This window comes from Scyliorhinus torazame, chromosome 2 (genome assembly GCF_047496885.1).
Source record: "Scyliorhinus torazame isolate Kashiwa2021f chromosome 2, sScyTor2.1, whole genome shotgun sequence".
NCBI classification, from domain to species: domain Eukaryota; kingdom Metazoa; phylum Chordata; class Chondrichthyes; order Carcharhiniformes; family Scyliorhinidae; genus Scyliorhinus; species Scyliorhinus torazame.
The window spans coordinates 113,540,626-113,567,209 of record NC_092708.1 but is presented as its reverse complement, the minus strand read 5'-3'; the positions used below and the strand labels follow the sequence as shown (position 1 = coordinate 113,567,209).

Sequence of the window (26,584 nt, the reverse complement as noted above, 5' to 3'; positions counted from 1 at the left end):
ATTGTACCTAGGTGCATTTTTAATTTACCAGAGTCCAAATCTTTCATCAGATTTGCTTTAAAAAGGGCATGTTATTTTAATACTGATGTGTGTTGCACACCACCATAATTGAGGTATTAATTTGAACCTTGACCAATAATGTGGCATTGCTGTGATCCCAAAGCTTCAGAACAAATCTCACCACAATAGGTGGGGTGCCGCTCGAGAACCACCAACAGAAAGCATATCAAAATTTAAAATGTTCATTTATAGCATTAGATCATGATTCAACTCTCACCATCACGAAGGCTGATGATACCTTACAGTGTCCAAAAGTCCCAGAAGGCTTCTTGGGAACCTGTGAAGACTAGATGATCTCATTCACAAACCCCAAGCAAATGGAACAGTTGGAAGCAGGCGAAGAAATCTCAATTATCAAGCCACCATGTCCTGACCATGTGAATTGCAGTTTCCACCAAGTGTAAGAGGAGCTGACTCTCTAGGACACATATAGTTGAATCCAAAATAAATTTAAACAAGCTTTATTGGTCTGTACACATACCAAAATGTTACTTTATATTAGTCACTACAACAAGCTTTAGTAAGATGTTTCTTTAGTTGAAAACATAATGCAGGAAGAAAGGTAACAGCGCACATTAATATTCAAATTATCTGGTTGCATTCAAACAAATATTCTCACAAATAAATACTCGGTCAGGCAGTACCTGTAGATAGACATTTCAGTTTGGATCTTTCATTAAAACAGTGCAACTCGGGACAGCATGTGGCGTACTGGTTAGGGGCTGCGGCGCGGAGGACCCGGTTCGAATCCCTGCCCTGGGACACTGTCCATGTGGAGTTTGCACATTCTCCCCATGTCTGCGTGAGTTTCACCCCCACAACCAAGGATGTGCAGGTTAAGTGGATTGGCCACGTTAAATTGCCCCTTAATTGGCAAAAAAAAATAATTGGGTGCTCTCCATTTTTAAAAAAAAGTGTAACTCATCTGCATTAGTATTTTATGTCATGGTTCAGATATCGATCATTCGCAGCTTGTTTAAAATGCTCGAGTCATTTTATGATGATTCGTCTGCCATGATTCAGGAAATTTTAAGAATTACCTTCAAAGAGGAGAGGGAGAGAGTTTTAGGGAGGAAATTACAGAGCTTAAGGTCTCGGAAGCTGGCACCAATGGTCACCAATGATGGAGAGCTGAAAAATAGGGATGGGCAAGAAGACAGAAATGGAGGAGCCGAGGTTTATGGGGCTTATTAAAGAGAGAAAAATTAGGAAAATAAATATGAGACTTTTAAAATCAAGGAGTTGCTAGATCAGGAGCCAATGTAGATCAACACTGTGAATGGATGAACCAGGCTTTTTTAAAGTTATGATATGGTCAGCAGAGATTTGGAAGAGTTCAAGTTTACAGAGCACATGATGGGAACCCAAACAGGAAAACACACAAATAGTCAATTTTAGACATAATCATAAAATTCCTACAGTGCAGGAGGAGGCCATTCAGCTCATCGAGTCTACATTGACCCTCCAAGAGAGCATCCTATCTAGCCCCGCTCTCAATCCCCATAACCCCACCTAACCTTGGGACACTAAGGGACTATTTAGAATGGCCAATCCACCTAACCTGCACATTTTTGGACTCGGAGGAAACTGGGGACCCAGAAGAAACCCACGAACACCAGGGAGAATATGGAAACTTGACAGTCATCCCAAGGTTGGAATTGAACCTGAGACCTTACCAGCACCGCCCAAAAGGAAAACTCAGGAAATTTGTGTGCCCAGGATTTCCCACACAACCCCAAAAATCCACACCCAGCTGAGCCTGCAGCCACCAAACCCCCTCCAGGAAAATGCAACGTCTCACTCATACAAGGAGGGAAAGAATAATCGCTCTAAACCTAACCAGGATGGGATCCCAGTTCTGGAAGCGGAAGAACAGTCAAGGCACCCATCAATAAAACGTCCTGGGAGGGAGGGCTCTACTCTCCCACCACCAGAGAGCCCAACCCATTCTACTGGGCCAGATCAGCACAATGCTCACCCAGATAAGGAGAAAAGAACCCAATCAACTCCACGGTAACCACTGCCAGAGCTTCAGGAGAATCAGGGGGCAGAGGTGAGTGCAGTGGCCATTACTAAGGAGAAGGTTCTAGGGAAACTGAAAGGTCTGAAGGTGGATAAATTATCTGGACGGGATGGACTACACCCCAGCGTTCTAAAAAAGATAGCTGAGGAGATTGTGGAGGCATTGCTGGTGATCTTTCAGGAATAACTGGAGGCAGGGAGGATCCCAGAGTACTGGAAAGTGGCTCATGTAACACGTCTGTTTAAGAAGGGAGGAAGGCAGAAGATGGAAAACTATAGGTCGGTAATTATTAAAGGTTAGATCGCGGAGTACTTGAAGTGCATGATAAAGTAGGACTGAGTCAGCACGGATTTGTCAAAGGGAGGTCATGTCTGACAAATCCGGTAGAGTTGCTTGAGGAGGAGGTAACAAGGAAGTTAGACAAAAGGGGAACCCAGTGGACGTTATTTATTTAGATTTCCAGAAAGCATTTGACAAGGCATTGCACAGGAGACTGTTGAATAAGTTAAGAGCCCATGGTGTTAAGGGCAAGACCCTGGCATAGATAGAGGATTGGCTGACTGGCAGAAGGCAGAGAGTGGGAATAATGGGGTCCTTTTCAGGAAGGCAGCCAGTGACTAGTGGTGTGCCTCAGGGGTCTGTGCTGGGTGGGATCACAACTTTTCACAATATACATTAATGATCTGGAAGGAGGAACAGAAGGCACTGTTGCTAAATTTGCATATGATACAATGGTCTGTAGAGGGACAGCTAGTATTGAGGAAGCAGGCGGGCTGCAGAAGGACTTGGCCAGGCTAGGAGAGTGGGCAAAGAAGTGGCAGATGGAATTCAATGTGGAAAAGTGCGAGGTTATGCACTTTGGAAGGAGAAATGGAGGCATAGGCTATTTTCTAAATGGGGAAATGCTTAGGAAATCAGAAGCACAAAGGGACTTGTTCACGATTCTCTTAAGGTTAACATGCAGATTCAGTCGGCAGTTAGGGGGGCAAATGCAATGTTAGCATTCATGTCGAGAGGGCGAGAATGCAAGAGCAGGGATGTACTGCTGAGGCGGTGTAAGGCTCTGATCAGACCCCATTTGGAGTATTGTGAGCAGTTTTGGGCCCCGTATCTGAGGAAGGCTATGCTGGCCTTGGAAAGAGTCCAGAGTAGGCTCACAAGACTTTTTGGGACAGATTGATGAAGCGAACACTGCCAAAAGGATTCCCTCTCGAGACATCCAGTTGTGGCTATGCGGAGCTACGCCGCACATTCGGCGGCTCCCGCAAAAACGGACTTTTGGGCTCTTTACAGGGCCCCCAAGGGCACTTTTTCGACGTTTCCCGGTGTGGGAAGGAGTTAATAATAGCTCCCCGTCAGTATATGGCTTTAACTAGGAGCGGGGCGACAAAAAAGAGGTGGTGGTGGACCAGAAGAGAGGGAAGAAGGGCAAAATGGCGGCGGGCGGACACCAGGTAGCGTGGAGGCAGTGGGCGGAGGAGCAACAGGAGGGCATCCAGCGCTGCGTCAAGAGAGATTAAAATGGACCTGCTAAAGCCGATGAAGGCTTCTATTGATAAGCTGCTGGAGACACAGACAGCCCAGGGGGTGGCGATCCGAGAGGCTCGACAAAAGATCTCGGACAATGAGGGCGAGATCTTAGGCCTGGCGGTAAAGGTGGAGGCGCACGAGGCGCTCCACAAGAAATGGCAGGAGCGATTAGAGGAGATGGGGAATCAGTCGAGGCGCAAGAATCTGTGGATTCTGGTCCTCCCGGAGGGGCTGGAGGGGCCCATAGAGTGTTGGCGAGGAGGCCCAAGGCTAAGGAGCCTCCGCAGGCGGTGCTGGTGCGGTTCCATCGGTTCGTCGATTGGGAGTGTTGTGCTCAGGTGGGCCAAGAAGGAGAGGAGCAGCAGGTGGGAGAACGCAAAGATTCGGATATACCAGGACTGGAGTGCGGAGGTGGCGAAGAGGAGGGCCGGGTACAATCGAGCGAAGGCGGTGCTGCACAGGAAGTGGGTGAAGTTTGGCATGTTGCAGCCGGCGCGACTGTGGGTTACCGACAAGGACCGGCACCATTATTTTGAGTCCCCGGAGGAGGCATGGGCCTTTGTTCAGGCCAAGAAGCTGGACACAGACTGAGGGTCGGGATGGGCGATTGGGGACTGCGGTGGATATGTTATGCCTATTTTTGGTTCGGGTGGGGGGGCCTTTGCATTGTTTTGGGTTTATTTTTCTCTGCGTTTTTCTCTTTCGGATTGGGGAGGGTGGATGGGGCGGGTTGGGCACTGTTTTGGTTGGTGGCGGTAGGTGGAGAGCGCAGGCGTTTTTCCTGCGCCGAAGACTTGGGGGGGGGGGGGGGCAGCAAGGATTGTTTCCCGCGCTTAGAACGGAGAGGGGAGGGGGAGAGCCTGTGGATGCGGAGCGGGAGAGGAGGGTGTGCCACACAATGGGAGGAGTCGAAGGGGAGGCAGGAGTGGCCGGGGTTAGCAGGAGTCAGCTGACTTGCGGAAGTGCAATGGGGGGTGTAAACCAGCTAGGATGAGTCCTAGCCGGGGGCGGGGGTCGAGTTGCTGCTGCTAAGGTCAAGGAGGAGCTGGAGCGAGTGGGGGGGGGGGGGGGGGGGGATATGCCGCAGTGGGGAACGTGCCGGGTGTGGGCTGCGGGCGCATGGCTGGCCGAGGAGGGGTCCTGGCCAATCGGCGGGGGAGGGTAGCCCCCTGATCCGGCTGATAACCTGGAATGTATGGGGACTGAATGGGCCGGTTAAGCGGGCCTGCGTTTTCGGGCACCTGAAGGGGCTCAAGGTGGATGTGGTTATGCTCCAGGAGACACACCTGAAGGTGGCAGACCAGGTAAGACTGAGGAAAGGGTGGGTAGGTCAGGTGTTTCACTCGGGGCTAGATGCCAAAAATCGAGGGGTGGCGATCTTGGTGGGAAAGGTGGTGTCATTCGAGGCGCTTGGAGGTGGGGCTGTTGGCAGATGAGGAGGTGGGCGAGCGGGTCCGAGGAAGTATAGAGAGGTACTTGGAGACCAACGACAACGAGGAGGTCCGAGTGGGGATGGTATGGGAGGCACTGAAGGCGGTGGTGAGGGGAGAGCTGATCTCCATCAGGGCCCACAAGGAGCGGAGGGAGCGGGGGGTATGCGGAAGAACCCAAGGAAGGATTGTTGAGGAAGAGGCGCAGCCTCCAGGCCAAATTCGATCTGGTGACCACCAGGAAGGCGTAGGTGCAGTGGAGGAAGGCCCAGGGGGTGGTCTACGAGTATGGGGAAAAGGCAAGCCGGATGCTGGCGCATCAGTTTCGGAAGCAGGACGCAGCTAGGGAGATCAGGGGAGTTAAGGACAGGGGAGGGAGCGTGGTTGGCATCAATGGGGTCTTCAGGGACTTCTACAAGGAATTGTACCGATCCGAGCCCCCACGGGAAGAGGGAGGGATGGGCCGTTTCCTGGACCAATTGAAGTTTCCAAAGGTGGAAGAGGGACTGGTGGCGGGACTGGGGGCCCCGATCAAAGGGATAGGAAGCATGCAGGCGGGGAAGGCACCGGGACCGGACGGTTTCCCGGTCGAGTTATATAAAAAATATATGGACCTGTTGGGCCCGCTTTTAGTTAGGACCTTCAATGAGGTAAGGGGGGGGGCTTTACCCCCGACCGTGTCCCGGGCACTGATCTCCTTGATCCTGAAGCGGGACAAGGATCCCCTGCAATGTGGGTCTTACAGATCGATTTCCTTGCTAAATGTAGATGCCAAGGTGCTGGCGAAGGTCTCAGCCACAAGGATTGAGGATTGTGTGCCGCAGATCATCCATGAAGACCAGACGGGGTTTGTGAAGGGGAGACAGTTGAACGCGAATGTGCGGAGGCTTTTGAACGTTATCAAGATGCCAGCGAAGGAGGGGGAGCCGGAGATCGTGGTAGCCATGGACGCAGAGAAAGCCTTCGATAGGGTAGAGTGGGGGTACCTGTGGGAGGTGCTGAAGAGGTTTGGGTTTGGGAAGGGGTTTGTCAGGGGGGTTAGGCTGTTGTATGAGGTCCCGATGGAGAGTGTGGCCACAAATAGGAAGAGGTCCGAATACTTTTCGGTTGCACAGAGGGCGAGACAGGGGTGTCCCCTGTCCCCCCTGCTCTTCGCACTGGCGATTGAACCCCTGGCTATGGCACTGAGAGAGTCGAGGAACTGGAGGGGGTTGGTGCGGGGTGGGGAGGAGCATAGGGTGTCGCTTTATGCGGACGACCTGCTGCTGTATGTGGCGGATCCGGTCGGAGGAATGCCAGAGGTAATGAGGATCCTTGGGGAATTCGGGGACTTTTTGGGGTACAAGCTCAATATGGGGAAGAGCAAGCTGTTCGTATTTCAGCTAGGGGATCAGGAGAGGGGGATTGGCGAGCTCCCACTAAAAAGGGCGGAGAGGAGCTTCAGATATTTGGGGGTCCAGGTGGCCAGGAGGGCCTGCATAGGCTTAACTTTACAAGGCTGGTGGAGCAAATGGAGGAGGAGTTCAAGACGTGGGACGCGTTGCCGCTGTCCTTGGCGGGTAGGGTGCAGTCAATCAAAATGACGGTGCTCCCAAGGTTTTTGTTCCTGTTCCAGTGCCTCCCCGTGTTTATCCCGAAGGCTTTTTTCAGGCAGGTTAACAGGACTATAATGGGGTTTGTGTGGGCGCGAGGGACTCCGAGGGTGAGAAGGGTGTTCCTGGAGCGGAGTAGAGATGGGGGGGGCTGGCGCTGCCCAACCAGTGGGTACTACTGGGCCGCCAATGCGACGATGGTGCGCAAGTGGGTGATGGAGGGGGAGGGGGCTGCATGGAAGAGGCTGGAGTCGGCATCCTGTGTGGGTACGAGTCTGTGGGTGCTGGCAACGGCGCCGCTGCCGCTCCCTCCAAGGAGGTATACCAGGAGCCCGGTGGTGGTGGCGGCCCTCAAAATTTGGGGGGCAGTGGAGGCGGCATAGTGGGGGAAGTTGGGGCCTTGGCGTGGACCCCATTACGGGGGAACCACCGGTTCGCCCCAGGAAGAACGGGTGGAGGGTTTTCGGGGTGGCATAGGGCAGGGATATGAAAGTTGGAGGACCTGTTTGTGGACGGGAAGTTCGCGTGCTTGGGTGAGCTGGCGGAGAAGTACGGGCTCCCCCCAGGGAACACCTTCAGGTACTTGCAGGTAAGGGCGTTTGCCAGGCGGCAGGTGATGGAATTCCCACGGCTACTGCCACACACAGTACAGGACACGGTGCTCTGCTCTCCGGGGGGGGGGGGGGGGGGGAGGATCTTGGAAACTTACCAGGTGATGCAGGAGGAGGAGGAGGCCTCGGTGGTGGAGGTGAAAGTTAGGTGGAGGAGGAGTTGGGAGAGGAGATCGACGAGGGGATGTGGGCAGATGCGCTAGGGAGAGGGAATTCTTCCTCTGCGTGCGCGAGGCTCAGCCTCATACAGTTTAAGGTGCTGTACAGGGCACATATGACCGGGTAAAGGATGAGCTGGTTCTTTGGGGGTGAGGACAGGTGTGTTAGGTGCTCAGGGAGCCCAGCAAATCACACCCATATGTTCTGGGCATGCCCAGCGCTGGAGGAATTTTGGAAGGGCGTAGCGAGGACGGTGTCGAGGGTGGTAGGATCCAGGGTCAAACTGGGCTGGGGGCTCGCAATATTTGGGGTGGCAGAGGAGCCGGGAGTGCAGGAGGCGAAAGACGCTGGAATTCTGGCCTTTGCGTCCCTGGTAGCCCGGCGAAGGATTCTCCTTCAGTGGAAAGATACGAGGTCAACAAGCGTGGAATCCTGGATTAACGATATGGCAGGGTTCATTAAATTGGAGAGGGTGAAATTCGCCTTGAGAGGGTCGGTACAAGCGTTCTTTAGGCGGTGGCAACCGTTCTTAGACTTTCTGGCAGAACGATAGACATTGGTCAATGGCAGCAGCAGCTCGGGGGGGGGTGGGGGGGTTACTTTATTTTATTTACACTGGAGGGTCTGAGGGAGTGTATACACTGTTGTCTTAAGTCGGGGTGTTAATGTTAATTTATTATTTATGTACGGGGGGGGGGGGGGGTTTGGGGGGTTGCTTTTTTAGATTGTGTTTTGTACTTAACCCTGTTGGGTTCTTTTTTCTTTCTCATTTTGTTATTGATATTTTATGAAAACCTTTAATGAAAATTGTTCTTTTTGAAAAAAGAAAATAGAGTACAAAAGTGGGGATGTATTGCTACAGTTGTACAGGGCCTTGGTGACCATTAGATATAGGAGCAGAATTAGGCCATTCAACCATCGAGTTTGCTCCACCATTCAATCATGGCTGATATGTTTCTCATCCCCAATCTCCTGCCTTTTCCCCATACCTCGATTGCCTTCTCCCCATAAGCCTTGATCCTTTTATTAATCAAGAACCTATCTATTTCTGTCCTAAAGACACTATAACGTGGCCTTTTGTGGCAATGAGTTCCACTGATTCACCACCCTCTGAAGAAATTCCTCCTCATCTCTGTTTTAAAGGATTGTCCCTTCAGTCTGAAGCTGTGGCCTTGGGTTCTAGTTTTTCCTACTAGTGGAAACATCCTCACCACCACGTCCACTCTATCTAGGCCTCTCAGTATTCTGTAAGTTTCAATAAGATAGAGTACAGAATCCACAACCGCTCTTCATATGACAAGCTCTTCATTCCAGGGATCATTCTTGTGAACCTCCTCTGGATCCTTTCCAAGGCCAGAACATCCTTCCTTAGATACGGGGCCCAAAACTGCTCACAATATTCCAAATGGGGTCTTATTCTGCCTCAAAAGTACATCCCTGCGTTTGTATTCTAGCGCTCTCGACATGAGACCACAATTGAGTACTTTGCTAATTTTTTTTTTAAAAATTTTAATAAATATATTTTATTGAAATTTTTCATTCACAATTTTTTCCCCTTACACATCAAACATAAAGAAAATTTAACAGTACAAGTAACATGATAACTACAATCTAATAAAGAGTAACTAACTAACATAGTAAACTAACCCAATAACATAAAATGAAACTTTCCCCTCCCCCCTCCCCCCTGGGTTGCTGCTGCTGGTCATCTATCTTCCCTCTAACGTTCCGCTAGGTAGTCGAGGAACGGTTGCCACCGTCTGGTGAACCCTTGAGCCGATCCTCTCAGTGCAAACTTAATCTGCTCCAGTTTTATGAACCCCGCCATATCGTTTATCCAGGCCTCCAGTCCGGGGGGTTTCGCTTCCTTCCACATGAGTAAAATCCTACGCCCTACTAGGGGCGCAAAGGCCACGACATCGGCCTCTTTCGCCTCCTGCACTCCCGGCTCATCCGCAACTCCAAATAAAGCTAACCCCCAGCCTGGTTTGACCCGGACCTTCACCACCTTCGAAATCACTCCCGTCACTCCCCTCCGATACCACTCTAGTGCCGGGCACAACCAAAACATGTGTGTGTGGTTTGCCGGGCTTCCGCCGCACCTCCCACACTTGGCCTCCACGCCGAAGAACCTGCTCAACCTTGCTCCCGTTATGTGTGCTCTATGTAGCACCTTAAATTGAATCAGGCTAGGCCTGGCACACAAGGAAGAGGAATTTACCCTGCTTAGGGCATCAGCCCACAGACCCTCCTCTATCTCCTCCCCGAGCTCTTCTTCCCACTTTCTTTTCAGTTCGCCCACCAGCTCCTCCCCCTCTTCTCTCATCTCTCGGTATATTTCTGACACCTTGCCCTCCCCGACCCACACCCCCGAGAGCATTCTATCCTGGATCCCCTGCGTCGGGAGCAATGGAAATTCTCTCACCTGTTGTCTTGTGAACGCCCTCACCTGCATATACCTAAAGAAATTTCCCCGGGGCAGCTTATACTTTTCCTCCAACACTCCCAAACTCGCAAACGTCCCGTCTATAAATAAATCTCCCAGCCTACTAATTCCCAGCTGGTGCCAGCTCTGGAATCCTCCATCATCCTCCCTGGGGCAAACCTATGGTTGTTCCTAATTGGGGACCCCACCAGGGCTCCCAGCACACCTCTCGGTCGCCTCCATTGCCCCCAAATATTTAATGTTGCCGCCACCACTGGGTTCGTGGTAAATTGTTTTGGTGAGAACGGTAGTGGCGCCGCCACCAGCGCCTCTAGACTCGTCCCTTTACAGAACTTTCTCTCTAATCTTTTCCACGCCGCTCCCCCTCCCTCTATCATCCATTTACGGATCATCGCCACATTGGCGACCCAGTAGTAGTCGCCCAAATTCGGCAGCGCCAGTCCCCCTCTGTCTCTACTACGTTGTAAGAACCCCCTCCTTACCCTCGGAACTTTCCCTGCCCACACGAAGCTAGTGATGCTCCTGTCTATTTTTTTTTTAAAGAAGGCCTTAGTGATCAGTATAGGGAGACATTGGAATACAAATAGGAACCTCGGGAGGACCATCATCTTAATTGCCTGCACTCTACCCGCCAGTGACAGTGGCTGCATGTCCCACCTCTTGAAGTCCTCTTCCATTTGTTCCACCAGTCGTGTCAGATTAAGTCTGTGCAAAGTTCCCCAGCTCCTGGCTATCTGAATCCCCAGGTATCGAAAGTTTCTTTCCACTTTCCTTAAAGGCAGGCCATCTATCCCTCTACTCTGGTCCCCAGGGTGTATCACAAAAAGTTCACTCTTTCCCATATTAAGCCTATATCCCGAGAAATCTCCGAACTCCCTCAATATCTTCATGACCTCTGTCATCCCCCCCCCACTGGGTCCGTCACATACAACAGTAGGTCATCCGCGTAGAGTGACACTCGGTGTTCTTCTCCCCATCTAATCACCCCTCTCCATTTTCTGGAGTCTCTCAGCGCCATGGCCAGTGGTTCAATTGCCAACGCGAACAGTAATGGAGATAGCGGGCATCCCTGTCTTGTTCCCCTGTTTAGTCGGAAATACTCCGATCTTTGCCGACCCGTGACCACACTTGCCGTTGGGGCCCCATAGAGGAGTTTGACCCAGCTAACAAACCCGTCCCCGAACCTCCTCAGCACCACCCATAGATACTCCCACTCCACCCTATCAAATGCCTTCTCTGCATCCATTGCCGCCACTATCTCTGCCTCCCCCTCTGCTGGGGGCATCATTATCACCCCTAATAGCCGTCGCACGTTGACATTTAGTTGTCTCCCCTTTACGAATCCGGTCTGGTCTTCGTGCACCACCCCTGGGACACAGTCCTCTATCCTCGATGCCAGCACCTTTGCTAGCAATTTGGCGTCCGCATTTAGTAGTGAAATAGGCCTATAGGACCCGCACTGCAGCGGATCTTTATCCCGCTTCAAAATTAGCGATATCGTCGCCTCCGACATTGTCGCGGGTAGAGACCCCCCTTCCCTGGCCTCGTTAAACGTCCTCGCCAACAGCGGGGCCAGCAAGTCCACATATTTTCTATAAAATTCCACCGGGAACCCATCTGGTCCCGGGGCCTTCCCTGCCTGCATGTTCCCCAGCCCCTTGGTAACCTCGTCCACCCCAATTGGTGCCCCCAGGCCTTCCACCTCCTGCTCCTCCACCCTCGGGAACCTTAATTGGTCCAAAAACTGCCGCATCTCCTCTTTTCCCTCCGGGGGTTGGGACCTATAAAGTCTTTCGTAAAAGGTCTTAAACACCTCGTTTATCTTCCCTGCTCTTTGCACCGTAGCTCCCTTTTCGTCTCTAATTCCCCCTATCTCCCTTGCCGCTGTCCTCTTTCGCAGCTGATGGGCCAACAGGCGACTAGCCTTTTCCCCTTATTCATATCTCATCCCCTGTGCCTTCCTCCACAGCACCTCCGCCCTCCTGGTGGTCAGAAGGTCGAACTCCGTCTGGAGTCGTCGTCTCTCCCTGTACAGTCCCTCCTCCGGGGTCTCCGCATATTCTTTGTCCACCCTTAAAATCTCCCCCAGTAATCTTTCCCTTTCCTTGGCCTCTGTTTCCCTTTGTGGGCCCGGATGGAGATCATCTCTCCTCTGACCACCGCCTTTAGTGCTTCCCATACCACTCCCACTCGGACCTCCCCATCGTCATTGGCCTCCAGGTATCTCTCGATGCATCCCCGCACCCTTCCACAGACTCCCTCATCCGCCAACAATCCCACATCTAATCGCCAGAATGAACGCTGCTCCCTCTCCTCTCCTAATTCCAGGTCCACCCAGTGTGGGGCATGATCTGAAACAGCTATAGCGGAGTACTCAGTTCCTTCCACCCTAGAGATCAACGACCTTCCCAAAACAAAACAAAAAAATCTATCCGGGAGTACACCTTGTTAACATGGGAGAAGAAGGAGAACTCCTTGGCCTTCGGTCTAACAAATCGCCATGGATCCACTCCCCCCATTTGGTCCATAAACCCCTTAAGCACCTTGGCCGCTGCCGGCCTTCTTCTGGTCTTAGATCTGGATCTATCTAACCCTGGGTCCAGCACGGTGTTGAAGTCTCCCCCCCATTATCAAGTTTCCTACCTCCAGGTCCGGTATACGTCCCAGCATCCGCTTCATGAATCCCGCATCATCCCAATTCGGGGCATATACGTTAACCAACACGACCTCCATTCCCTCCAGCCTGCCACTCACCATCACATATCTGCCTCCACTATCTGCTACAATGCTCCTAGCTTCGAATGATACCCGTTTCCCCACCAGTATGGCCACCCCTCTATTCTTTGCATCCAGCCCTGAATGGAACACCTGTTCCACCCATCCTTTCCTTAACCTAACTTGGTCCGCCACCTTCAGGTGCGTCTCCTGAAGCATGGCCACGTCTGCCCTCAGTCCTTTCAAGTGCGCGAACACTCGTACCCTCTTAATCGGCCCATTTAGGCCTCTCACGTTCCACGTGATCAGCCCCCCCCGGGCCAGATCCCCATCTAGCGTGATTGCTCCCCCCATGTTACTTCCGAAAGTCAGCTGACTTCAACTGACCCCAGCTTCTCCCGCTCACTCCCTGACCCCGTGTGGGGAACTCCCATCTACCTTGCGCCTATCTTCCCGCCATCACCTTTCTGGCGCGGGAACAAGGACAGTAGGCTCCATATTCTCTGTAGCTGTCCCGCCCCTTTCCATTCTCCACCTATGTCTCTTCTTTCCCCCCACCGGCGCCCACATTTCTTAGTGTTCCCCCCCCCTTCCTTCCCAATTTACATATCTATATACATCGACAGTAACATTTCTCTCTAATATCAGTCCCTCAGTTCCGATCCAGTTTCTCGTCTTTAATAAAGGTCCATGCTTCTTCCGCCGTTTCGAAGTAGTGATGTCTCTCCTGGTACGTGACCCATAGTCGCACCGGCTGCAGCATCCCGAACTTCACCTTCTTCTTGTGTAGCACCTCCTTGGCTTGATTAAAACTCGCCCTCCTTCTCGCCACCTCCGCACCCCAATCCTGGCACACCCGTACCACCGCGTTCTCCCATCTACTACTCCGTACCTTTTTGGCCCATCTCAGAACCACTTCTCTATCATTAAAGCGGTGAAATCGCACGATTGTCGCCCTAGGTGGTTCTCCCGCCTTTGATCTCCTCGCAGGGTCCCGGTGCGCCCCCTCCACTTCTAAGGGGCCCGAAGGGGCCTCAGCTCCCATCAGCGAGCTTAGCATCGTGCTCACGTAAGCCCCGCAGTCCGCTCCTTCCACTCCCTCGGGGAGACCCAGGATCCGAAGGTTCTTCCTTCGTGCTCTGTTTTCTAGGGACTCAATCCTTTCAATGCACTTTTTGTGGAGTGCCTCGTGCGTCTGTGTTTTGACCGCCAGGCCCAGGATCTCGTCTTCATTATCCGTCACCTTCTGCTCCACCACGCGGAGCTCTGTCTCCTGAGTCCTTTGTGCCTCCTTAAGCCCCTCAATTGCCTGTAGCATTGGGGTCAGCACCTCCTTCTTAAGTAGCTCCACACACCGTCTTAAGAATTCGTCTTGATCGGGCCCCCATGTCGCCTGGGCTTTCTCCGCCGCCATCTTGCTTCTTTTTTCCTCCTGTCCCTATCGTCGAGGATTCCTCGCGATGTAGCCGCCACCGCCGATATTTTTCTCTTTCGGGGGGGGGGGGGGGGGGGGGACGGACTCCCTGTTAACTCACCCCACACCGGGTTTCGTCCTGGAAAAATTCCCCGTTGGGGCTCTTAAAAGAGCCCGGAGGTCTGTTTGAGCTGGAGCCGCCGAAACGTGCGGCTTAGCTGGGCATCGCCGCAACCGGAAGTTACTTTGCAAATTTTGGCCTCCTTGGTTTAGCTGGGGATATAACTGCATTGGTAGCAGTTCAGAGAAGGATCTCTTTGCTGATTCCTGGGATAAAAGGGTTATCTTGAGGCAAGGTTGAGCTCTAATTTCTCTAAATACCAATGAGTACGAGATCTTGTTGAAATATTTGGTGCATGGCTCGAGAGTTTCAACTATGAGAGGCTGGATAGGCTGGGGTTGTTTCCTTAGAGCAGAGAAGTTTCGGGGGGGGGGGGACCTCATCAAGGTGTTCAAAATTATGAGGGATATAGAGAGGGTAGATAGAAAGAAGCTTTTCCCCTTGGTAGAGATCTCAATAACCAGAGGTCATAGATTTAAGGGAAGGAGATTTAGCAGTGATTTGAGGAAAAGCTTTTTCACTCAGAGGATGGCAGGCATAAGTTCATAAGATAAAGGAACAGAATTAGGCCATTCAGCCCATCAGGTCTGCTCCTCCATTCTATCATGGCTGATATGTTCCTCATCTGCTACCTACATGTTACAGACCAAGAACTGGATTGCGAAATCAGCCAGAGCATCTCCCCCTAGAATGCAATTTAGCCTCCTGGGCCCAGCACCCTCAATGTGATCATGGGTAACGTATTCCACAGATTCACAACCCTTTGGGAGAAGTACTTTTTCCTCCAATCGGTTTTAAATTTGCTACCTCTTATTCTAAGATTCTGACCTCTCGTTTTAGAATGCCCCACAAGAGGAAGCATCAGCTCCACGTCTACTTTATCCATACCTTTTAGCATCTTGTATACCTCAATTAGATCTCCCCTCATTCTTCTATTATAGGCCTAAACTGTTCAATCTCTCCTCATACGACAAACCCCTCATCTCTGGAATCAATCTAAGTGAACCTCCTCGGAACTGCCTCCAATGCCACTACAGCTTTCCTCAAATAAGGGGGCCTAACTGTGCACAATACTCCAGGTGCGGTCTTACCAATGCCTTGTTGAGTTGCAATAACACTTCCTTACCTTTATACTCAATTCCTTTAGCTATAAATGCCAACATTCCATTCGCTTTCCTTATTATCTGCTGCACCTGCATGCTCATTTTCCGTCTGCTGCACCTGCATGCAGGTATCTGGAACTCACTGCCTGAAAGGGTGGTAGAGTCAGGAACCTTCACAATATTTAAGAAGCATTTAGATGAGAATTTGAAACAGCATAGCATACAAGACTATAGACCAAGTGCTGGAAAATACGATTAGAATAGATGGGTTTTTGATGGTCAGCACAGACACAATGGGGCCTCTTTCTGTGTTATAAAATTCCGACGATACACAATGTCCATCATCAAGAGTGGTTCAGTAGCACCCCCACTAATCAAACCGGTTGAGGTCCAAAGGACATATCTGCCAGACTGGGCCCTGAGCATGTGATGAGTCACCAATCTACCTGTTGGTAGCAGTCTTTGTGCAGACAATTCCCATCTCTTCTTCACACCAAGAACACAGTGCATCCTTTTATGTAACACTACCACGGTGCTAAATTGGATAGACTCAGAACAGGTCTGGCAAATCAAAACTGGGCATCCATGAGGCACTACAAACCATCAGCAGAATTGTATTCCACCACAATCTGTAACCACCTGGCCCAACATTTCCCTCACTCTACCACGATCACTAAATCAAGGGGCTGACATTCGTTCGGTGAGGAGTTTAAAAGAACATGCCAGGGGCATGCTAAAAATGAGGTGCCATCCTGAAGCTACAACACAGGACTACATGCATGTAACCAACAAATCAGATCAAAACTCTGAAGTCCTGCCACATCCAGTCATGAACAGTGGTAGACAATTAAGCAACTAACTGGAGAAGGAGGTTCCAAATGATGCGGGAGCCGAGCATGTCAGTGCAAAGCACAAGGTTGATGCATCTGTTACCATCTCCAGCCAGAAGTGCCGAATGGATTTTCCATTTCAGCTTCTTCCTGAAGTCTGCACCAGCAGAGATACCAGTTAACAGACAATTCAATCCACTCTACATGATAACAGAGACGGTTGTGAGCTCTGACAGTACTGAAGACATGCTCCAGAATTAGCTGCACCTTTAATCAAGCTGTTCCAGCACAGCCACAACTGGCATATACTGGACAATGGAAAATTTCCCAGGTATATCCTGTCCACAAAAAAAAATGGAGAATCCAATTCCATCTGTTGCTGTCCACACACAATCAACAAAGTGACAGAAGCGGAAATCAACATTATTCCAACAAACCAAGCAATACTTAGTAATAACCTGCTCACCAATGCTCAGTTTGGGTTTTCACAAGACCATTCAGTTCCAGACTTCATTACAGCCTTGGTCTACACGTGGATAAAAGAGCTGTATTCAACAGACGAGCAGAAAATAGCTGTCCATGACAACAAGAAACAATTGACTGCATGCGCCATCAAGGAGCCCTAATAAAGTTGAGGTCAATGGAAATCAAGGGAAAAGTCTCCACTGGGTTGTGTCATAAAAGATGGCTATTGCTGCAGCAGGTCAATCACCTCAGTCCCTGGACAGCAGGAGATCCACAGGCTACTGTCTGAGGCCCAATCATCTTCAGCTGCTTCATCAATGACTGTCCTTCCATCATAAGGTCAAATGTGGAGGTGTTCACTGATGATTGCACAATGTTCAGTACCATTCACAATTTCTCAGACACCGATGCAGTCTGTGTCCACTCGCAGCAAGACCTGGACAGCATTCGGGCTCATGCGGAGAACTGGCAAGTAATATTTGTGCCTCACAATTGCCAGGCAATGGCCATTTCCAAGAATCGAACCATCATTCAATGGCATTATCACTGAATACCCCAGCATAAACATCCTAGGAGTTATTATGAACCAGAAACTTAACTGGGCCAGCTACATAAAACTGTGGCTGCAAGAGCAGGTCAGAAGTTGGAAATTCTGCAGTGAGTAATTTATCTCCTGACTCCCCAAAACCTGTCCGCTATCTCCTAGGCATAAATCATGGGTGTGATGGAATACTTTGCACTTATCTCAATGAATGCAACTCCAAACAACATTCAAGAAGCTTGACACCATCCAGGACAAAGCAGGCTGCTTGACCCGCACCCCATCGACCATCTTAAATATTATTCCCTCCACCTCTGACATACAATGGCAAAATGTGTAATCCATCTACAAAGTGCATCGCAGCAATATACCAAGTATCCTTCGACAGCACCTTCCAAACCAAGACCTCTATTACCTAGAAGGACACAGGCAACAGACACATGGGGGCATCACAACTTTCACGTTCCATTCCAAGTCACACACCATCCTGACTTAGAGGAACTATATTACGTTCTTTCATGGTCAGAGTTAAAATCCTCAGGCACCCTCCCCAATAACACTGTGAATGTCAACATAGACTGCAGTGGCTCAAAGTGGGGCTCACCATCACTTCCCCAAGGTCAAATAGGAATAAGCAATAAATGCTGACCTTGCCCGCCATGCTTATATCCAAAGAGCAAATAAATAAAAACACAAACTCTTAATAGTTTTTGATTAAAGGCGGCAAAACAATAATCCATAATGTAATGGCGAACAGACTTTGGTGAGTCAGGTGAAGAGTAACTGGCCTCCCAACTCCCCAAAGCTTATCCACCATTTACAAGGCACAAGAGTGTGTGATGTAATACTCTCCACTTGCCTAGATGAATGCAGCTTCAACAACACTCTAGAAGCTTGACACCATCCAGAACAAAGCAACTCACTTGATTGGCACCCCTTCCAAAAACATTCATTCCCTCCACAACTAATGCACAGTGGCAGCAGTGTATACCATCTACAAGATGCACTGCAGGAACTCACCAAGGCTCTTGGATAGCACATTCCAAACACACAGCTGCTACATCTGGAAGGACAAATGCAGCAGATACATGGGAATGTCTGCAAATTCTCCTCCAAGCCATTCACCACCCTGACCTGGCAATTTATTGCTGTTCCTTCACTGTCACTGGGTCAACAGCATTGCGGGTTACTTATCCCACAAGGTCTACAGCTGTTCAAGAAGGCCGCTCACCGCCAACGTCTCAAGGGACATTAGGGAGGGCAATAAAAATACTGATCTGGCCAGCAGTGTCCACATCTCATGAATGAATTTAAAAATCCAAGTACAACTCTTCTTTCCAAATTGGTGCGCAAATTAACTCAGGTCAGTTAAAAACCTGTGACCATCTTTTCATTTCACTTCTGTGGTCATGTAGGTACAAGCCAGAATAAAGGTCAAACGTAGTCAAACGCAAATAATCCGTAGTCCATCAAAACAAAGGCAGATATCAAATTCATTGATAACTGAAACTGCAAGCATAGTCCAAATAACTGCCATTTTAAAATGTCTGTAGTGTGCATTTTAACCATGTATCCCAATCACCATTTCCTCTACAGATAAAACAAAATGAAAATGAAAAACAACCACATTTGAAAAAGAATTGCAATCTTAATGTTGATCTAATTTGAAAATCCAAAAGGTTTTCATTCATAGAGTACACAGGACTCCTAAACATTTTAATATTTTCTTTTTATCACATATAATCCGATGAGCAAAGAACAGACCGTTTGCAAACACTTTAAAATGGACATTATTGCCTGCAGAGGATACGCAATAGGTTTCAGAGTTTAATTCATACGCTCTCATACTTCAGAATATATTGGTGATTATCTAGGAGGCCACCCAGGTCTTTGTGCTCTTCAAAAGAGCAATTGTGTTGTGTCTCACACCTCTATAAGCTTAAAAGCTCCTCATTCTCAAATACCTGTGAAACCATCTCAAAATTATTTATGGAATCACCATTTTAGATACAGCATTCCAGATCCTGACAACTCAAGAGATTCCTCACGTCTCTAAATTTTTTGCTACTACTTTTAAATCTATGACCTTTGACTAATAATAATAATAATAATAATAATAATAATAGCTTATTGAAATAGGCTTCAATGAAGTTACTGTGAAAAGTCCCTAGTCGCCACATTCTGGCACCTGTTCGGGGAGGCCGGTACGGGAATTGAACCCGTGCTACTGGCCTTGTTCTGCATCACAAGCTAGCTGTTTAGCCGACTATGCTAAACAAGCCCCAGACTGCATAAACCAGTCCCAATCAGGAGTATAACTATTTTTTTCTTTACTTAATCCATTAAAACTTCTAATTATCTTGAAACCCTCTAGGTCACATCTCAACCTTCTACATGATTAAATGTATTTTCTATCTTTGATTTTTTCATTAATCTAGAATGCATGCCATCCAGAATAAGTGACTTGCTTTCAGTAATTCAGGTCTTGTATGTCTTCTCTATCCAGGTTGAATTCCTGTGCTGGCTGAGGTTATTCATGAAGGCCCCACCTTCTCAACCTTGCCTCTCCTGGAGTTGTGGTAAGCCTCCAGTTAAATCACCAGTCAGCTCTCAAAGGGGAGAGCAGCCCAGGATCCTCTGGGAGTGTGGCTACATTTCCATTTTTATTTTTACTACCCTGTCAGAAATCCCCTCTTCTCTCCTCTTATGAACCAGCTTCCTTTGAGAAGACAGATGCAAAATACTCATTTAATACAAGAGCATAAGAATGCAAGAAGTAGAAGCATAAGTAGGGCATTTGGTCCTTCAAGACTGCTTTGTCATTCAATAAGATTATGGATGAAATTCTACCTCAACTCCACTTTCCTTCACTATCCCCATACCCTTAATTGCCTTAGCATATTCTACTTCTGTCGTGAATATACTCAACCACTAAGCATCAACAGCTCTTTGGGGTATTGAATTTGAAAGATTTAAAACCCTCTGAGCAAGAAAAAACAATTCTTGCACCCCCCCCAAAAAAAAAGCCCAAAATGGGTACTCCTTATTCCGAGACTCCCACCCAATGTTCTAGATCGACCGACCTTCGTGACCCACGTTGCCCGAACTTCATTACTAACTTTTTTTGCTTACCTTTAATGCGACAGGTAAGCCTGGCTTGATCCTCACGATCTCACTTCTTTTGTCATCTAATGTTACATTTCTACCAAGGGCTTTGGCTGATGATTTAAGATCTCGCTGCATCCTTTGAAAGAAATCAAGAGGTTTGACCTCGCCATGCTTAGTCTTCAAATGATTTTCAAGTTGAGGGTTTAATCTTTCATTTGCCAATATTTCCCTGCACATAACGCACATGGGCATTGCATCCCGGCTTGCATTGGCACAATAAAGCCATAGCTCAAGAAATCTTCTTTATGCTGCTTTGTTTCCAATTTCAGCTTCTTCTCGAGGCATCCTGGAACTCACACCAGCACTACTTTGTCCTGCCATTGAGTCTCCTGAGAAGCTCTCTCCAGCAGATTTAGTGGTGAGATCCTGGCCTGCGTTTCTGGTCCTCTCTTCCTTATTACAAACTGATCCATCTTCAGTTCTTCACACACTCCTGTTGCTTGCTTGCTGGCAGCTGCAAAACGGAGGAAGCTCTCCTTCAGGATTTTGCGGCCAAAGCACGGATCACTAACATGATGTTGTACATTCCAGGCACATGACTCTGCCGTTTTTGACAATAAATTTGGTCCTGGGACAGCATGATGACATCAGGACGAGACGGTACTGGGATAGCAGGCTGATGTCAGGAGGTGGCAATCTGCCCCGTGCACTGCCAGATCTACCCGAGCGTGCATACATGTGGACAGCATTCTTTTTTTTTAGAAAAAGCACATGGTGTCCCATGAGTTTTGTTTGTAAAGACTGATAACCTATAATACACCATTATAGTGACACGATTGCAGAGGTTTCAAACATTCACACAGATTTCACATGCTGGTGCTTAAATTCCACTTGCCCTGCCCCAGGTGCGAACCACACAATTTATTTTCTGTGATTGCTGCTGGTGCCTCCTTCTTGGATCTTCTTGTTTGAAGAACAAACAAATTACTGCAATCCCTGTTTTTGTAGCTATCACATACTTCCTCTTCCCTCGCGTGATGGTGTAGGCATTGACGTACCTGTGGAAGCAAGTGAATTGGTGCTGACTGCCAGCATTGTGACCTGTCATTCTCACTACTCACACAAACTTCACTCAGCAGCTCTCCATGTCATTCACAGGCCCAGAGCTCCAACAGTCCACCGCTTGAAATAGCGCCCCCGCCTCCTCCTATTGGTCAACGGAACAATTAGACATCGGATGAGACGTTAGGAAAGCTAATCAGGGAGATGGGGAGGGGTTAGGGAAAGGGGGGCTAGGGGCCGACATGCCGAACTAGACGACAACAATTTGTAAACAAAGAAATGCAAGACAAAAGCCTTTTTTTACACTGTACAATAAATGAAAACGAATGGCAACGTACATAATTTTGAAAATGCCAATAAAAAGATTTTTTAAAAAGGAAAGCTAATCACCCATTGGATAATTTGGTGCCAATCGGATGGAGCAAGACAAACTGCTGTGGCTACTGGCAGCATTCTCAAGCTAAAAGCCGGTCACGGCTGTTGGGTGCTTCTCCCGCGATCGGGAACGTCACGACCGGTCGTTCCACGACCCTCCCGACACCCACCCTGGGTTTGAAAACTCCTGTTCTAGATTCCTCCAGCCAGGGGAAATATTTTCTCAGCATCCATCCTGTCAAGGGCCTTAAGAATTTTATACTCTCTAATTAGATAACCGATTAGATCACCTATCGTTCTTCTAAACTCCAAGCAACTTAGGCCCAGACTACTCAATCTCTCCTTGCAGGACAATCCATTCATCCCAAACACCAGATTTTGAACACTCATTGCACTCCCTCTAGAGCAAGTATTTTCTTCCTCGGGTAAGGAAATTAAAACTGCATTGTACTCCAGGTGTGGCATCACCAATATCTGTATAATTGTAGTATTGCATACTTCAAGCCATTTGTAACAAAGCCTCCCTTAGCATTTGCTTTTCTAGTTGCTTGCTGTTTTTGCATGTTACCTTTCTATGATTCATGTACATGGGCATCCAGGTCCCTCTGAAAGGAAGCATTTCCCAATCTCTAGCCATTCAAAACATTGTCTAACCCACCCCACCCCCCCACCCCAAAACAAACCGGACAAATTTCACCTTGTATTTCACTCACACAACCTATCTATATCCTCGCATTGTATTCCATCTGCCACGTTCTTGCCTACTCACCCAATATGTTTGTATCCCTCGGCAACCTCGGTGTCCTCAATTTTTTCCGACCAACTTTGTTATGTCAGCAAACTCAGAAATGTTACACTCATCTTAATCATTAGTATAAATTGAGCCTGGTCCTGGCTTCCATACACTGCTGGTTAGTCAGTCACCCTGAAAATATCCCAATTATTAGGAACATGGAAACATAGGCATAGCCATTCAGTCGTTTGAGCCTGCTCCACCATTCAACTAGATCATCAACCTCAATGCCATTTTCCCCACACTATCCCCATATCCCTCGATATCTTAGATATAGAAATCTATTGATCGCGATCTTTAACCTACTCTCCACAGTTCTCTGGGTAAGAATTCCACAGATTCACCACCCTCAAGTGAAGAAATTTCAAGTGTAGTCTCACCAATTGCTGTAAGGCATCTACTGCTGTACTCAAATCCTCTTGCAATAAAGGCCAACGTACCACTTGGCTTCCGAATTGCTTGCTGCACCTGCATGTTGACTTTCAGTGGCTTATGAACAAGGACATTCAGGTCGTACGGATAAATAACACTTCCCAATCTCTCACCATTTAAGAATTACTCTGCATTAATACTCTGCATTTGTTTTTCCCACCAAAGTTGATAACTTCACCTTTTTTCATACCGTATTCCATCTGCTCCCTCTGCCATGTTCTTGACCACTCACTTAGCCTGTCTAAACCCTCTGAAGCCCATTTGGGTCCTCCTTACAACTCTCATTCCCACCTAGTTTTGTGTTATTAGCAAACTTGGAAATATTACATTTGGTCCCCATATCCAAATCACTGATGTGGATATTCCTACTCTGTTTTCATCCATGAATCAATTCTCAGACCATGATAACATATTACCCACATGTCATGAAACAAAGAACATTCCAGAGATAAATGGGGAATCAACTGTCTAGTGTGAATGAGGAACTGAGGGAAGTCCGTATGAAATGGTACTAGAGAAGGGACGAATGGTGGACTAATGGCAACAATCCCCTAAGCCAGACCACCTGCATCCTAAAGTTAGTGTTAGCTGCAGATAGTGTTTGCATTGATTTTGATATTCCAAAATTTCTTACATTCTAGAACGGTTCCAAAGGTTTGGAAGGGAGCAAACATACCCCTTCTATTTTGTATAACCTTGAGTGGCAACTTATCAAATGCTTTCTGAAAGTCTAAAAACACCAAATCTACTGGCTCTCTTCTTTTCATCTCACCAGTTACAGATTTTTCAAACACTATTTCCCTTTCATAAATACATGCTGAATCTGCTCAATCAAAATGAGTTTCAACATGCACTCTTTCCACATCCCCAATAATGAATTATTTTTGTCTACTTCTGTTAGGCAAACTTGCCTATAGTTCCAGCTTTCTATCTCCCTCCTTTCTTTAGTGGCAGGATACGGTTGGCTGTCTTCCAATCCTTGGGAACTGTTTTGAGAATCTGAAGGAATTCTGAAAGATGCATCCACTATCTCTGCAGCTGCCACTTTTGAAACCCTAGGATGCCGGTTGTCAGGCCACCACTTAGTTCCACTATTTCTTTCTTTATACTTTTTTCTTCAAGTTCCTCATTATCACGAGACACGATTCCCCATTATTTCAGGAATATTCTTTGTGAGTTCCTACTGTGAAGACGATGCAAAGTATTTGTTTACCGTCATTGCAATTTCCTTGTTCTCCAATATAATTTCACCTGTTTCTGCCTCTAATAGGTCAGCAGTTACCTTCACTAAACGCTCTCCATTTACATACCTAAAGAAAGAATTACAATCTGTTTTTACATCTCTTGCTAGTCTACTCTCATATCCACTCTTCTTGGCCATAGTCATAGAGGTTTACAGCATGTAAACAGGCACTTCGGCCCAACTTGTCCATGACGCCCAGTTTTTATTACTAAGCTAGTCCCAATTGCCCACATTTGGCCCATATCCCTCTATACTCATCTTAGGCAAACAAAAACTGTCTTAATACTTTTTAAAAGACAAAATTGTACCCGCCTCTACTAATGCCTCTGGCAGCTCGTTCCAAACATTCACCACCCTGTGTAAGAAAAATTGCCCCTCTGGCCCCTTTTGTAGCTCTCCCCTCAAGTTAAACCTATGTTTGAGACTAGTTTTAGACTCCCCTACCTTTGGGAAAGATGTTGACTATCTACCTTATCTATGCCCCTCTTTTTATATAGACCTCTACAAGTTCACCCCTGAACCTCCTACACTCCAGGGAAAAAAGCCCCAGTCTATCCAGCCTCTCCTTATAATTCCAACCATCAAGTCCCAGTAGCATCCTAGTAAATCTGATCTGCACTCTTTCTAGTTTAATATCCTTTCTTACAAGACATCCCAACTCCTGTATTCAATGTTCTGACCAATTAAACCAAGTATGCCGAATGCCTTCTTCACCACCCTATCTACCTGTGACTCCACTTTCAAGGAGCCATGAACCTGTACTCCCTGATCATTTTGTTCTATAACTCTCCCCAACACCCTCTCTCTTATTCACCAAAGAGAAGGAATTGGTAGATGTTGAGTCTGGAGAAGGGGGTGTAGATAGCCTGGGTCACATTGTGATCCAAAAAGACGAGGTGTTGGGTGTCTTAAAAAATATTAAGGTAGATAAGTCCCCAGGGCCGGATGGGATCTACCCCAGAATACTGAAGGAGGCTGGAGAGGAAATTGCTGAGGCCTTGACAGAAATCTTTGGATCCTCGCTGTCTTCAGGGGATGTCCCGGAGGACTGGAGAATAGCCAATGTTGTTCCTCTGTTTAAGAAGGGTGGCAGGGATAATCCCGGGAACTACAGGCCGGTGAGCCTTACTTCAGTGGTAGGGAAATTACTGGAGAGAATTCTTCGAGACAGGATCTACTCCCATTTGGAAGCAAATGGACGTATTAGTGAGAGGCAGCACGGTTTTGTGAAGGGGAGGTCGTGTCTCACTAACTTGATAGAGTTTTTCGAGGAGGTCACTAAGATGATTGATGCAGGTAGGGCAGTAGATGTTGTCTATATGGACTTCAGTAAGGCCTTTGACAAGGTCCCTCATGGTAGACTAGTACAAAAGGTGAAGTCACACGGGATCAGGGGTGAACTGGCAAGGTGGATACAGAACTGGCTAGGCCATAGAAGGCAGAGGGTAGCAATGGAGGGATGCTTTTCTAATTGGAGGGCTGTGACCAGTGGTGTTCCACAGGGATCAGTGCTGGGACCTTTGCTCTTTGTAGTATATATAAATGATTTGGAGGAAAATGTAACTGGTCTGATTAGTAAGTTTGCAGACGACACAAAGGTTGGTGGAATTGCGGATAGCGATGAGGACTGTCTGAGGATACAGCAGGATTTAGATTGTCTGGAGACTTGGGCGGAGAGATGGCAGATGGAGTTTAACCTGGACAAATGTGAGGTAATGCATTTTGGAAGGGCTAATGCAGGTAGGGAATATACAGTGAATGGTAGAACCCTCAAGAGTATTGAAAGTCAAAGAGATCTAGGAGTACAGGTCCACAGATCACTGAAAGGGGCTACACAGGTGGAGAAGGTAGTCAAGAAGGCATACGGCATGCTTGCCTTCATTGGCCGGGGCATTGAGTATAAGAATTGGCAAGTCATGTTGCAGCTGTATAGAACCTTAGTTAGGCCACACTTGGAGTATAGTGTTCAATTCTGGTCGCCACACTACCAGAAGGATGTGGAGGCTTTAGAGAGGGTGCAGAAGAGATTTACCAGAATGTTGCCTGGTATGGAGGGCATAAGCTATGAGGAGCGATTGAATAAACTCGGTTTGTTCTCACTGGAACGAAGGAGGTTGAGGGGCGACCTGATAGAGGTATACAAAATTATGAGGGGCATAGACAGAGTGGATAGTCAGAGGCTTTTCCCCAGGGTAGAGGGGTCAATTACTAGGGGGCATAGGTTTAAGGTGAGAGGGGCAAGGTTTAGAGTAGATGTACGAGGCAAGTTTTTTACGCAGAGGGTAGTGGGTGCCTGGAACTCACTACCGGAGGAGGTAGTGGAGGCAGGGACGATAGGGACATTTAAGGGGCATCTTGACAAATATATGAATAGGATGGGAATAGAAGGATACGGACCCAGGAAGTGTAGAAGATTGTAGTTTAGTCGGGCAGTATGGTCGGCACGGGCTTGGAGGGCCGAAGGGCCTGTTCCTGTGCTGTACATTTCTTTGTTCTTTGTTCTTTATTAACTGAGTAGGTCCATGCATCAC

At 48.1% G+C, this 26,584-nt stretch overlaps 1 protein-coding gene across 5 annotated transcripts in view; it reads right to left on the bottom strand.

The window, feature by feature from the left end:
• Positions 1-26,584, bottom strand: part of tlk1a (tousled-like kinase 1a) — a 279,213-nt gene that overhangs the window by 212,133 nt on the left and 40,496 nt on the right. Inside the window, exon 1 of one of the 5 annotated variants that reach the window (XM_072475833.1) lies at positions 21,270-21,339. The exons of the other annotated variants lie outside the window; for them this stretch is intronic. The gene's annotated coding sequence lies outside the window, so the exon portion shown is untranslated. Of the gene's footprint in view, positions 1-21,269; positions 21,340-26,584 lie in introns of those variants that run through there. 5 annotated transcript variants of the gene reach the window in all.